This window comes from Schistocerca cancellata, chromosome 7, assembly GCF_023864275.1.
Source record: "Schistocerca cancellata isolate TAMUIC-IGC-003103 chromosome 7, iqSchCanc2.1, whole genome shotgun sequence".
NCBI lineage: Eukaryota > Metazoa > Arthropoda > Insecta > Orthoptera > Acrididae > Schistocerca > Schistocerca cancellata.
The window spans coordinates 525,260,498-525,272,780 of NC_064632.1; positions in this window are offsets into that span (position 1 = coordinate 525,260,498).

Genomic DNA, 12,283 nt, shown 5'->3' on the forward strand with positions numbered 1-12,283 from the left:
TATCTACCTTGCTTACAACAGCTTTGATATGGTTGCAAGAATTACTACAGTTAAGGATGAACATTTCTGTTTTCAGAATACTATTTTTCTCAGGTTCAGTAATTATAACACTCTTATCTTCCCAAGAGAAGCTTACACCCACTTTTAAGACCCAATCCATGCCAAAACTGATATTTTCTACTAACATTGGGACCACAAGGCAACCCTGCTCAAATTCCACATTTTCAATTTCAAACGTTAACAATACTTGACTCTTAACTACCCTACTTTGCCTACCAGTGGCACCTCTGATTTTTACCCCTACAACCGGCATTTCTACAAAGTTCTTACCATCTCTAATTTTATCTCTAAATTTTTCTGATATTGCACATATGGGGCTTCCTGTATCAATAAGACAGTGCCCTTCCCACTGATTTACTCTTATTTTAATGTATGGACAGCCTAATTCCTTTTCATCTGCCTTCCCCTCGGGGACTTCATATAATAAATCTTTTTCAATTTCTTTATAATTTCCATCTACTTCCTCCCTTTCAGTCTTCATCAGGTTTACCTGATTTTCAGATTCTAAGTTACTAGTGTCAAGTTTACACTTTGGCTGCACACAAAATATCTCCCTACTGTTTATGTACCTTTCACTGAGACTCTTTCTTTTACTCTCCCACCAGCGTGGGCATAAAACTCTACTAATTATACTTAGATGGTACCAAAACACTTTGCTACTACAACTGTCATTATACTGGTTCCACAGGATTTCTAAAAATTGGCTTCCTTTACTTTCAATAATATCACACAAATCTAATTCTTTCACAATATTTTCACTTTTGTTATCACCACTTTGATTAACCATGAAATCATCAGGACAGGCATGTAGCAATTGATTTTCAGCTGTCACTTCATTATTCTTATCATATTCCTTTGCTTTGTCACCACAACTATCATCAAGTTCCAACACTTCATTATTTATTTCAATAAAAACATTGTACTCACTTTCTAATTTGCTTACCATACTTTCCACATCAAAAATACTAACACCATCACTACTATGGTATACTTTACTGCCAATTTCATCTATTTCTCTCTGTTTCTCAATTTCTATGGCTGATTCTTTTTCCTGTTGCTTAGGTTTATCATCAGCTGATTCACTATTACCTTCTTGTGTGAACAACCCCCCCCCCCCCAATTCTGAACTAAAACATTTATTACTCTCTTCATTATTAGCTTGCTCTCCCCTTTTTGCCCAGCTGTAAAAATCATATAACATCTCCTCATCCAGAATTGAGTCAAACCTTTGATCTCTCCTGTGTTTATTTTGTGGTGGTCTAATGTGCCACATAGCATCCCAAAATTTTTTATCAAAATTTATATAATTCACTTGGTATTCCTGGTTTTTAACCCGTTTGTTAATGGTACAGTTATTTACACTATTGGGGTTTGTGTGAAAGTTAGTGGTCCTATTATGTTTAAATCTGTTCGCCCCAAAACTGTGGACCCTCATTGAGGCGGTCTGGAGTTTTCCGGATGTCTACCTCTATTGTCACTCCTCCAATTTGTATTCATTCTGTTGTTACCTTCCCATCTGTTGTTCCTAGTTACACCATTGTTTTCCCAGTTACTGCCTCTCCCATTAGCATTGTACTCTCTTGTTCTATCATATTGGTGTTCATTCCGAAAATCTCTATTGTCCCTTCTAGGGTTCTCCCCACGGTAATCAGAATTCCACCTCCCACTGTAATGGTTTCCGTTACTAAACTGTTGCACATTTCTCTCCATTGCCCTGTGTAATTTGTCTATATATTTTAGAAACTGGTCTAAACAGTCTCAGGTCCATGCACTAATTCCCACTGTATTCTTTCAGGTAACCTTTTTTAAGGGCATCAATTTGCGTCATTTCATCGAAGGGTTTATCTAGATGCACCAATTTCCTAAGTTGATCCCTGCAAAAGTCTTTCATTGAGTGGTTTCTGCCCCTGAAACTAGGCCCATTTAAAAATTCACTTTTTATTCGACCCTGTTCAGTCTCAGACCAAAACTTATTTAAGAAACTCTTCTTAAAATCATCAAACGTTTTCCACTCATCAAAATGTTGGTTTGCCCAAGACAAAGCTTCTCCCTCAAGAAATTTTTTGACAAATTTAATCTTTAGATTATTAGACATGCCAGGAACAAGGTTGTCAGAGCAGTGTTGTAAAAAGTCTACAGGGTGTAAATTATCACAAGGAAACCTTTTTACAGGTGAATTACTCCACACACTTCCACCATTCATACATAAATTTCTAGACACAAAATTATCTTGCATTTCAGTGAATGTCTTGTCTATTACACTTAAATTACATGTTACAGACTCTTGTATCTTATTTAATTCAGCATCTAAGGAGTTAACTTTTGATTCTGTATCTAGACTTAATTTGTCTACCCTCTCCTCCACAGTTCTTTGAGCTGCAATTAACCTTTCAATCTCTTTCCCTTGACTTGAGCTAACTGTGGCCAGCTTATTTTCTAAGGTCATAAACTTATTTTCTATAGCTTCACTTTTGGAGTTCACACCCTTCAAACTTTCTCCTAATTGAAGTTTTAAATTTGAGATATCTTCTTTCAATACATCACCGTTGCTTTTCATTTTTGCTTCCAGTGATTCACTAGTTAAGTTTAATTTCGCTTCTAGAGTCTTGCTGGATGCATTTATTTTCGATTCTAGGAATTCACTATTTGAATTCATTGCCATTGTTAATTCGGACTGCATTTTTCCCATTCTGGCAAAGAGTAAACTTACCCAGTCCTGTTGGTCCGGTTTTCTTTCGGTTTGTGAGTCATCTGGATCGTCACTTACACCACACACGTTCGAGTCTAACATTTCTCCCACTTCCTTATTAATTTCTTCTGATAGCGTCATGATGACACCACGTGTTTGGACACAGTTTTGACGAAAAGTTTAAAACAAAGCAGAATTGTATTTATCTTTTCACACCACGACGTCGATCACAGGTCCACCTCTCCGATAAGCCAGCATTTTGTTGGTTCTCACACTACCTTTCCGGTCCAGGAAACGTGTACAATATTATTCATGTTTTACGAATTATAAAGTTTATAATGTTCCGCAAACGAAGCACAATTAGTCTCATCGCATTTAACTGTAATATCCCGGACGAGGCCCCAAGTTTGACAGACCTCTTCCTATGATTTCCACAGTCTATAAGTAGTCCTACTCCTTTGTCCACATGGTGACTTCAGGCACTACAGGAGATTCAAATTTATAGTCCGAAGTCGTTAAAAGGTACGAACAGTTTGGTACTTAACTCACATCGATGGCTGCGTTGTTGTCTTCGTGAAGTCTAGAGGTGATTCCACTGCAATGTTCCCGCGGTTTTCTATATGTTAGGATGAGACTAACTGGTTTGTAGGGCGATGTGGTATTTTGATTTTTAGAGAGCAAACGTTACATTAGTTTTGCACATCACTATTTAATTCATTTATTCACATTTAACACTTCTACAATAATACGAAATAAGCCATTGTTTTACACCACGTCTGTATTACCGCCTCCTCCAACCCACGCCCCCGATCCAAAGACCATCAACCACCTCTTCCCAAGATTGACCTCCTTCCCGCATGACCAAAGATAACCGTCTCTTAGTTGTTAAACTCACAGTCAAAGGCTATATTTACATAAAACATTACACGTAAAGAAATTACTGACATACATGATTTTACGTTCTGTTATACAGTATTGCTACAACAGAATGAAAAACAAGACAACCTTAATGAAAGTTTCAAACAACTTAGTGAACAGAATAAACAACTTAGTGAAAGTCTTAAACAGTCGAATGAAAGACAAGACAACAATCACAAACAACTTAGTGAAAATCTCAAACAACAACTTAGTGAAAATAATGAAAATCTCAAACAACAACTTAATGAAAAGCTAGATAACAATTCCAAACAGCTTAGTGAACAGATTACAGCCGTTGCTGCGCAATGTCATGATACTAAAGAACAATAACGTGAGGAAATTAAGGCTTGTGCTAGGAAAAGTAGTGAAGAAATTAGATCTGTTGCTCAAGAATTAAGGAATACGCAAACAGCTACAACAGAATCACTTAGAGACGAAATTAGTGCAGTCGCTAAACAATGCTCTGAAAACGCAACACAGTTATGCGACGAGTTTAAATTAATGTCAGCAGAACTTTCGCGCACACTGGATGCAAAGATAGACGCGAAATTTGAACAACAGAACAGCCAAATTGACGAACGTTTTAATCACCATCTACAAAATAGTGAAACGCGTTACCGTAAATCATACAGGAACAAAATAAAGTAAAACGACAAGTCATGGAAACAATTACTGCACAGAGACAGGAAGATAAACGTAAATTTTTTACGAAAGCAAAAACATACGTAGACAACAATATTGGTACAGTATCAGACGAAAATAATACCATCAAACAGTTGAATGCCGAATTGCGTGATGAAATTTCCGATCTTAAAACAAAAACAGATACACATACAGTAGACTTTCAGACAGTGACCGACAGACTTGAACAATTAGAATTAATACGGATTCCGATGTCATCAAAGGAGACATTAAAAAATTGAACGAAACCACAACCAAAATACAAAAACAAATTAATGCTTGTGACACTAAAAACGATGATCAGGTAAAAATACTGACTGAAAAATATGATGAACTGGCCAGTCGTATTGATGTTATTGAGAGCAATAATGACAGCAAATCAGACGATACTTCACCGATTTCGTTTAATCAAACACCTGAGTTCCAAAATTTACAGCAGACGATCAGTGAGATAGATTCATCCAATAATACATTACGTAGAAAATTGTCAACTTTACAGCAAGAAGTGACAGAGATGAAAAATGTTTCAGTCAATAACACGTCACAGCATACGGCACATTCCGAACATTTGTCACACTCACACAGCCAGTATAATTTAGGTAATTTACAGAGAGTACGTGACTTAGATTCCGAACAACCACAGACAAATAGATGCTCATACAATCCTGATCCTGCTCAGACGTACAGAGACGATAACGTTGATTACGTGCAATTTTTATCCGTAAGAAAATCTAAAGTATTTAAAAATGACAGAGAACAGATACAAAGCTTTGGACTGGATACGACAATTTGCTTTTGTATTTTCAACAGCATTGCCTGTAATGCAGAAGCTAGAATTGGGTTTGATACGACAAATTGCCTGTAATGCAGAAGCTAAAGTTTATTTGCAGCGCGTAATTGACCTCAGGGGATTCATTACACTTAGGTGAATATGTGACGTAGTAGTGCTGTTTCATCTTTAGTTTTCTGCACTGCTGCCTTCTCTTCTACTATCCTTTATATCTATCAAAACAGCTCTTCAGCTATCGATCTATCTATGATTAAGAATGTGTAAAGAAAACCTGATATGACAAATTTTACCGAAAGTGACAATTTTCATTAGACACTCCCGGAATGAAAAGAAATAACACCGTAATTTTAATAACAGGCAAAATTCTAATCATCAGTATGTACAACATTTTCAGCATTCGTCAAAATTATCAGCAACAGGAACCACATTTTGGTAACAATAGACGTTTTTCACCGCAACAGCATCAAAGCCAGCCGGTTAGCATACCTAACCAACAATGTAATGTACAAGGTCAACCAAGCTTCAATGTTTCGCCTCCTACACGTATAGTGTCAGCTCCAACAAATAGTAACGCACAGCAACAAGGAAATAACTACGAACAGAAAATACATCATTTCAATTCCTATCGCAACGCGCCATATAGTAACGACTATCATGACAGACGTAAAAGTAATGAGCAGAATTTTCAGCGTACGTTTAACAACAGTCGGTCTTACCAACAACAAAATCATCCGCAACAACAAATTATCATTAATGAACCAGACAGTCGATATCATCCCGAACGTAATACGTCAGGAAGAAATAACAGAACAGTACAAATAGTGGAAATGCCACAGCATCCTCCCGAAAATAATAGCACGTCAGATAGAATTTGACTAGATACAGTACAGGTTGCATATTACAGTAACGCAAGCAATGCTTTTGACACGCAGAATCTTGTTCACGAAAATGTTATTACTTTTGACGACATCCGATACACACTTTTGCATTAAAAGACAGAATCACAACGTACGTAGACGACATTCTTATTGCAGAAGCTAACTGGTCTGAACACAATCTGATTCTTGAACAACTGCTGCAAACTTTTCGTGCACAAGGACTCACAGTTAATCTCAGTAAATCGCACTTAGTCAAAACTTCTATAAAATTTCTTGGACATGTAATCTCAGCAGAAGGCATTGCGCCTGACCCGGAAAAAGTTCAAGCTTTACGTGACATTACTGTTCCAACGACGAAGAAACAACTACGCAGTTTTTTGGGTTTAATTAACTTTTTTCGTAAATTTATTCATTACTCTGCTTTAGACACGCCTCGATTATGTCAATTGACAGGTAAAAACACTATTTGGTCCTGGGATAAGCAAGCTTATTCTGAATTTATGAACCTGAAACATGCTTTGTTGAATGCACCACTTTTATCGCACCCAGATCTTACTAGAAATTTTTCCATTGCCACCGACAGTTCAAACACCGCTTTAGGCGTACACATTTTTCAGGAAATTGAAGAAGATGGTTGTACAGTAATTAAAAACATCGCCTTTGCGAATCGCATTCTGTCACCTGCTGAACGCAATTATTCTGTTACAGAACTTGAAACATTATGTGTTGAATGGGCATTTACGAGATTTCGGCATTTCCTTTATGGAAGACATACGACCGTTTACACAGACCATAGAGCGATATAGTTTTTACTTTCGGCTAAATTTGCTCACCACAGATTAAGTAGATAGAAACTTTATTTACAAGAATTTAATTTTACAATTGTTCACATTCCCGGTACACAAAATATTGTAGCAGACCCACTTTCCCGTTCTCTCAGCAACAATCAGCAAGACATCGCAACCAACTTCTGCAAAGCAAATTTCAGCGTCATGTACTTTCAACAGGTTGCATTTGAGAATTTCATTTCGTCGTTATTACAAGACATAGCACAAGAGCAGAGTAAAGACAACGTGTGGAGAGAAATTAAACACCTTTGGCAAGATAGGAATAATGATACCATTAGAATGATACTCATTTAAGTTACGCACATTACGGAGCCAGAAAATGTTTTCTTATACTGAGACAGAACTGTTATTTTACCAACATGGGAAACGTATTCGACGAGTTTTAGCGTCATGTAAAATCTGCCAGAAAGCTAAGTCAGATACGACTTCACATATTCCTCCATTACATCCCATTGTACCTGTTAAATTGAGACACATGGCCGCTGTAGACATTTTTGGTCCGATTCCCAGAACTAATAGAGGTTTTTGGTACAACTTTGTCGCTGTTGAACTCACTTCAAAATTTGTTACCTTCACTCCGTTACGCAAAGCTACTGCTAAAACTGTTTCGAAAGCATTTGTAAAACATTTTCTATTTCATGTAGGGCATGTATTGAAAGTAATTTCCGACAATGGATCACAGTTTCGATCTGCTATATGGACGCGTATGTTACGAGCTAGAAACATTTCCCCGATCCATATATCCAGCTACCAAGCTTCTTCGAACCCTTGTGAACGATTAATGAAAGAAATTGGTAACCTGTGTAGAATATACTGTCATAAAAAGCATATTGATTGGGACACACACATACTCTCACTCCAGGATGTAATAATTCCATACCAAATGAATCTACTATGCTATCTCCATCTGTTATACTGAAAAATGTTGAACCACCTAACAAAATTAAAGAATTGGTAACCTTTCCTACATCTCGTCGACTACGACACCATGAAATAATTGACATTGCGCTGAAAAACATCAAACGTGCCGCAGAGCGCCGGAGAAGACAGCAAAAACAGGTTTGTACACGCTGTGACTTTCACATTGGACAGAAGATATTAGTACGCACACATTATTTATGTAATAGAGGAAAAAGTAGATGTAGTAAATTTGAGCTTCTATATGCAGGTCCATATCGAATTCGCAGCATTCCTCACCCCAATGTAGTACACGTCGAAACGTTGAGAAACAGAAAAACCAAAGGGAATCACCATATCTCCAACATCAAACCCTTTATTGAATGAATATACTTTATGATTTATCACACTGTAATGCCATTTCCTGATTTTTTTTATGACCACTTGTGCAATTATATTCACACGAACACTTACTTATGATTATCGTATTTTTTCTTGGCAAGTGCCCGGCAAGGTAAGGTTAGCAGATCGCTTTTCGTGTCGTTACACATCAGACCGTGCACATTTTTCCAGCTAAACTTACACATTTTATGACCACTTATGCAATTATATTTATGTGACTACTTACTGATGATTATCGTATTTTTTCTTGGCAAGTGCCCGGCAAGGTAAGGTTAGCAGGTCGCTTTTCTTGTCGTTACACATCAGACCGTGCACATTTTTCCAAATAAACTTACATATTTTATGACCAATTATGCGATTCTATCTAGTGCCATATTAATTCCATAATAATTTTAGCAAATTCTTTCTCCATTAAAGTCTTCAACTCTCGCCTCTATCAACTACACAAGCTGAACAAAGAGGGGCATTTCTTGTTGTTACACATTAGACTGTGCACATTTTCCATTTTTCATGTATGTATGATTGTTTTACTGTTTTGTTTGTATGCACTATTAAATATTTAAGATATAACAAACACCAATTGACTTTGACATTTTGCCTTATGATATCTCAACATCGTGACTATTTTACATTTTTTTGCTGCTACATTGTGATACTCTGTGTACATTTTTGAACCTGGACACTGTCTATGTTTTTTGACATATTACGTTTTGTGTCATGCTATGCTGTATGCTAAATTATATCACTAGAAACCAGCTTTTATTTAATGGGTATATGATTTAAATGCAAGACATTAATCATTGTTCATCATTTTCAGAATGAAATAACGTGTAAAAGAAATAAATTAAACAGAAATGGGAATTTCACTTTCGGAATGAACGAAAGAAGATGCAATACCTCGTCACGAAGAGTAAATGGATCAGAATTAACAAGCATTAACAGGAATATACTATACACATCGTATGATAGCAGTCTTAACTATTTTTTTCTTTCAGAATACGAGGCGATTGATGCAGGCTGTCAGACAGAACTACACATCTTAGTTTTAGTGATGAAATATGCTAGAAATAAGGAACTCTATACTATGAATACTTGTATAATGAAGTGACTTTTTTGCAGATGAATAGTGATGCAGAATATGCTAATATGAATAATGAAGTTTTTCTTTACAGGTGATGATAATAATGGAATTATGGTGATATGGATAATGAAGTTTTTCTTTACAGGTGATGATAATAATGGAGTTATGATGATATGGATAATGAAGTTTTTCTTTGCAGATGAAAATAATGATGAAGTTTATATATTTACTGTTAGTTAAGAAATGCTATGTAGTTATTTAGGTATTTGTTGCAGTTTTAACAGTATGTCTTATGTCGCATGGTATGATGACTGAAGGTTTTGGAAAGGACAACTAGAGAACATATATATTTAATACGCATTTCTTTACCTGTTAATTCCAAGTTCACTACTTTTCAGCATAATATGCGTTTCTTCTTTCAGTTTAATAATCCATTTTGTATTTTTTGCGGGAGCAATTATTCATGAAATAAATGTGCTATAAGTAGTTGGTCATTAAACCTGTGTCATTCATGAATGTGATCACATATACTCTATTTGTTTCATAACCTTGCTACAGCTGACTCATGACGAATGATGTTACCCATCTTCATTTGCAGCAATAAATCAAATGCAAATATTGTTATTCCCCAGCAATTAATTATCGATCCCAACGCAATGCGTTGCTAGCACAAAAAAAATATATTACCAGTCCCAAATATTGCTACTAGTTTAAAAGAGTTATGAGTAATAGTGAATGATGTTTTCTAATCACAGACTTTCAGTAATAGTTACAGAGAGTTAAATTTTTAAATATGTCATATGTCACTTAAATGATGAAAAATGTTTTGTAATATTCAATACTTGCTGGCCAATGAATGCCACAGTTTTTTATATTTTAAATTTATATTATGTCACTTACATGCTATATATATGAATACCAGTAGCTTGATGCTACACTCTTTGACTCCTGTTTTGAATGATGACTTCTGATGGTTTGTAACTGGCCACTGAGTGACAATAACTATGTAACATGGCGGCGAGTGAGTGACGTGCGTTAGCTTGGCTCGCAAGTTTACGTGAAATCTGGAGGTGTTTTAAGCAGTTAGGCTAGTCTACATATACTAAAGCCGTATATCTACTGCCGAGTGTCGTATTTTACATCACATACTGAGCACCAATTACACGGAATCGTACTAAAAATGGAAAATCGCCGAACAACGCGCAGTGCAGCCAACGGCCAGGCCGGAGACAGCGCAGGTGTGGAGTCCACACCGGGAGCTGCGGCCGCTCCGCCCGGGATCGCTGACATCGCCGCACTCGTGAAGGCTGAGGTGAGTGCCGCGCTGCAGGCTAAGGAGACGCTCGGGCTCGTTGTTCAAACCATCACTGATGCTGTCACTGCAGCAGTGACGGACAAAATACAGAAAACTCTGGAGGCGAATGCGAGCGAGATCCGTGCACTGGACACATCTTTAAAAGCAAGTGAGGAGAAAGCACGACTGCTCGAACAGAAATTGATCGAGAAGACGGACGAGCTCGAACAATATCAGAGACGCAATAATCTCAGACTGTTCGGCATTCCAGAGAGCAGCAGAGAGAACACAGATGAGCTTGTGATAAACCTTGTCCAAGAAAAGCTAGGCGTGCAGGTGACTCTGAGTGACATTGACAGAAGTCATAGAGTGGGTCGTAGGTCGCCAGGTTCTACAAAACCAAGGCCTATAATTGTGAAATTTATGTCGTATAGGAAGAGATCTGAAATCTTCAGAGCAAAGAAGAATCTCGCGAAGTCGGGTCTGACAGTACGCGAGGATCTGACCTCTGAAAGACTAAACATTTTGAAGAGCGCGATTTCGAAATTTGGGCTACATAACGTATGGACAAATGACGGCAGGATAATGGTTAAGACCGAAAACGGAAAGAAAACAATTTGCAGTGTTAATGAACTCGAAAGCCTGTGCTTTAGAAGCTAAATCATGTCTAATCTTGCTGCCACTAACCTGTATGTTTATATTGTTTACACTGTCAACCATATCGTAACTAATGTTTCATCAAATTGTTCGTTTCTCTAAATAACTATTTTTTTATCTCTAATTATTTTTTCTCGTGTAATATTTGTTATTATTTGTATTATCAACTCTTCGTTTCTCCACATAACTATTTTCATTTTTAATTGTTTTTCTCATGTAATTTTGTTAATTATTGCATTAGGTAGTCTCACTTCCATCCTTAATTAGCAACCCACCATCATACTTTAGTTGTTATCCTCATAAGTGCAATTAATATCACACTATTTCATAACGTGCAGATTACTCCCGTTGTATTTAGCGAAATTCCTTCCCCTGCCAGCCCACTGCTACTTCCATAACCGTTGCAGACCTCGCTGACCTTGGCCGCAGATCCCGTTGTCTCCCCGGGGACCTACCCCCTCCCGGCCGCTTTCACTGCACAGAACTGGGAGGACACTCCCTCACCCGCCTCTCCTTCACACGCTTTCCGCATTCCTCATGCCAGACCCTCTTGTCACCGCCAACCACGACCCGCAAACATCGGTCGGCAGCCTCCTCGGGCAATCAACACCCGAACGCACCAAGCTGCATATTGCACATGCAAATGTCCAGTCTCTGCCAGCTCACTTCGACGAGTTCAAATATATATTTCAAACTGCTGATATACACGTAATACTTTTGTCAGAAACTTGGCTCAAACCAAGTATTCCTACAACTTCCGTAAACCTAGATGGCTATATCTTTCTCAGGCACGACAGATGCAACAGACGAGGGGGCGGAGTAGGGGCGTACATACGCTCTGATTTGTCACCTACAGTACTACACACATCCGACAACAATGTAGATAAACAAGTGGAATATATGTTCATAGAGATCAAATCACTTAACAGAAAGTGCTTAATATGTGTCCTTTACAAACCTCCTAAAGTAGGTGGGTTCGCCTGCTTCGAAACTGCCCTCTCTAGTCTCGAATCGTCATATGAACATGTAATTATAGCTGGTGACACTAACATTAATTTTCTGTGCAATAGTCCTTCCACTGGGAAATT